The 3,905-nt window shown below is 32.0% G+C and overlaps 1 long non-coding RNA gene across 1 annotated transcript in view; it reads right to left on the reverse strand.

Annotated features, from left to right (window-relative positions):
* The window catches only part of LOC115241821, a 69,256-nt gene extending 66,261 nt beyond the window's left edge, over window positions 1–2,995 (reverse strand). Inside the window, exons 1-2 of the long non-coding RNA XR_003884969.1 lie at window positions 2,825–2,995; window positions 1,697–1,999 (exon numbers count right to left, since the gene is read on the reverse strand). This is a non-coding gene — a long non-coding RNA (uncharacterized LOC115241821). The remainder of the gene's footprint in view (window positions 1–1,696; window positions 2,000–2,824) is intronic.
* Between the last annotated feature and the right edge of the window lie 910 nt (window positions 2,996–3,905).

Raw genomic sequence — 3,905 nt, forward strand, 5'->3', positions numbered from 1 at the left:
TATATATATATATACTATTTTTTACTATAAATTTTAGATAAAATATTAAATTTTAGTTTTAATTTTTAATTTTTATTGATTGTTTTGTTTGTTTTTTATATCCTCGTAATAATCGTTAACATGAAAATTCCAATCACGATTTTAATTAAATCCTTATATAAATAAATATTCACGATTTCAAGATGGATAGTTGATTATATATTGCGCTTAAATATCCGCATTAATTATCATAGAATTAATTTATATGTAAATCTTTTTTTCTTAGAAGAAGAAAGAAGTCTAAAAGTGTCCTGAGGCAAAAATAGAACTAAGAGCAATGCAAGTAGGAGCAAGTGAAAAGATTAAAGATAATATTTACGCTTTTTTTGTATCGTCACAAGCACGCGACGCATAACGGCTCTTATAGAAATTGCTGAAATTCCGGAGAAGGTATCAGAAAGAGCTGAAAGTATTAATACGGCAACACGTCGTACGTTATCTCCAAATCACTGTATTCGCATTAAATTATTCTGCATGCCACGAACACGCCGTCAACAGAATGATTTATCGCTCTACCGTTGGAATGGTCATATAAAATTCAGAAAAATATATTCGTCGAGGTTAATATTAATTAATATTCCTTTTTTTTCTCTTACAATTTTACCGATTTTACTTTAGATTAAATAAACAATTTTTATCGTTGAAAAATGATATTCTAAAATTATTGTTTTAAGCTATTTTATATATTTTAGTATTTTAAAATTTATTTAGTATTTTAGTATTTAGTATTTTAAAATTTATTTAGTATTTTAGAATTTATTAATTAATTTTTTTTTAAATTTTTTCTTAAAAAAAGACATAATTAAATATATATTTTATCTTGTTTCAAAAGAGTTTGTATTTTATGTAAGTTACAGATGGAAAATATAAGGCAGCACGCATCACATTTACTCCAAAACGCACGTATATACAGGGTGTCCCCAATTTAAATGTCAAAACGTTAGGAGCGTGTAGGGGACCGATAAACTAAGACAAAAAGTCCTTTAGAGATTTGCTCGTTTTTGCTTCGTTTTGAAGAAAAACGCAAAAAATGAAACCTTAGTTTATCAGTCCCCTACACGCTCCTAAAGTTTTGACATTTAAATTGGGGACATCCTGTATATGCATTCGTAAATTTAAACCACTCTAGATTTCGCAGTTGATAGGTATTTCCTCACAGCAAAAACAATTGCGGAATTGCGTGCGGCTAATAACACGATCCACAGGTATAACCGCATTAGAAAAATACAACATTCCTGTATTCATGTATTCTATGACAATATGCAATGAGATGCGGTTATCTTGCGTTTGCATTAGCTGTCGATTATATCGTTTTTAATTGAGCGATGGCGGTGATTTTCACGTATCCAAATCTTTATTTGCACATTATGTTATGCTAATTTATCGACACAGATATAAATCCTCTCTTTACGCATTTTAATTATATTGTATCTTATAATATTTGTGCGTAACGAAGAAATAATTGGAAGTTTCACAGCAAGATTGAAGTAAATTTGTCATTTGTAAAGTTGTGCGAATTATTGATTTTATCGTTCAATCAATTTATTTTTTTTCAGTTGTATTTTTTGGAAATTATTAGCTTATTCTCTTTATCTGTGATAACTGATAACTTTGAATTTTCCAATTGATTTTACAATTAAAAATGCAACTTTCGTACCTTTCTCATCTTTTAGCGTCTGTCAAATCATCCAGTTTCCATGAAATTCCTCCAATAGATATTCGATTCAGGTGTAAATCTTGTTCTTGTAATCGGCACTCATGTTTTGCATAATCGACTTGATTCCTTTAAATACAATATAAGACACAACACATTTCTCGCAGAAAAATTATTGTCATGCACGTTTAACATCGACCTGTTTTTATCGAAACGATTTAATGGAAAGATCGCGATAATCAAAAATATTAGAAATTAAAATTCCTAAAATTTCACCGCATACGTAATTAATAGCTGGACACGTCACTAAGAGAAAGAAGAGAATAAATATAGCAGTATCACGATAAATTTGAAACGATCACTATTATGCAACTCTCGTGTCTCGACTATCTCGAACCTGCAATATTGAATTCCATTAAAGAAAATTCGAGAAATTTATTCGAGAAATTCTTTATTCGAATAATTTTGATTCGATAAAAATGGACGGAGAAATTCTTTCTCCTCACGAAAATTTTTATTTTATTTATTATCGTGGCTCCGACTAAACCGATCAGTCTGCAAGATCGATGATCGTCGTTGCTTTCAATCGAGGTTTTTTAAAGTTTTCAGATGCACTCACATTGATTAAATTTTTTATTATATGCTTGTAAGATAGAATTTTTTTTAAATTGTGTAAAAGCCGATCAGCTGATTAGTTGATATTAGTCGTCGCCAAGACATTAAATACGCGGATTCTATTTAGTTGTGTTTATTTGCTATATATTTTTCTCTTAATAAGATATGTATATCTGCTGTTATCATGAATTCATTCCGTAAAATATCAAATTTAGAAAAAATTTACATAATTAGTATTGTGTTACCAAAAATATATATAAATGTAAATATATTATTATTATGCATTTTAATAAAAATCTTTGAGATGATAGATTAATTATTCAAAGATAGAAAGATAAATAGGTGACTCAATTTTGAATTGCTATTGAATCAATATTATCTAAAAATTGCCAAAGAGAGTAAATCCGACATTTCACGCGTAGCAACGTGACGTAACTCAAACATCGCGATACCTGTTCATCAGGTCGTGATACGAAACGTATGATACGAAAACCTATATTTGTCGCAAAAACACACCAGACAGACCACACTACGCGTTGATAGATCAATTAAGAGATCATATCGGCGACGCGGAAACGAGATACAATTGTCTCGGGAACGGGGGGATCGCGAACGTTGACGCGCGAGGCGAGAAGCACGCGGCCGGCGCAGCGCTCGCTCGCTCGCTCGCTATCAATGGCCCCGTTGACGTGTGATTAGAATAAGGTCTTATCAGCGTGAGTGTACGCGGGATACTGAATCGTGGAACGGGATATATTCAGTGCCCCTCAAGTCCGGGCCCCTCCTCGCCGTTCATACCGTTCAAAGTGGAGGGACAGACAGGTGCCTCGACTTCTGTCTGTCTGTCTGAGGCCGCCGCCTTGGCCGCTTATTCACATTCGCGGTTAAGCGGTTAAAGCGACAGGCATCTGTCAAAGACTGAGAAAAGATCGGATGGAAAGACGGAGGATCAATCGGCGATTGTTTTTGCAAAACTCGAGATTTGGAAAAATGAAATTTTCGAATTTTTTCGTTCTTGCCATATTATTTGATATATTATTATTGCTTTTATGTTTGTGTTTATCAGATTTGGATCGGTAAACTAAAAAGAAGTTGATTGAAAGAGAAATCTTTTTCTCAATAGAGTGCGCAAGATGAACAAGATGTGAATATATATGTATAATTTATATCAATAAATTATTATTAGGAGAATTAATTTTGTGTCTCGTTTCCAAATATATAGAGATTATGCAAATTTGTAATGTTATAAAAGTCCACGTAATGAGTCGAGAAAGAAAGAAAGGCATCACCATAAATTGCTGTTAATAGGAAGTCAATTGGTTTCAATGTAGTATCATAATTTAAAGATCGTCGAATAAACGTCAAGTTTATCAATACAACTTCACCTCTCAAACTTCATATTTGCATTCGAAATGTAGTAATTTTGTTCTCTACTCTCGCAACGATTAATGTATGGTCTTTATAAGAGATAAATTTCGATATCAACAATTCTTCGCTAACATACATAATTAATGAGAAGCCAAACATAAAATGTGAAGTTCGCAAATTACTTCTTCGGCTTCAATGGATTGAAGTATGTTGATCGATAGCATCATTC

The sequence above is a fragment of the Formica exsecta genome, unplaced genomic scaffold, assembly GCF_003651465.1.
Source record: "Formica exsecta isolate Colony F162 unplaced genomic scaffold, ASM365146v1 scaffold512, whole genome shotgun sequence".
NCBI classification, from domain to species: domain Eukaryota; kingdom Metazoa; phylum Arthropoda; class Insecta; order Hymenoptera; family Formicidae; genus Formica; species Formica exsecta.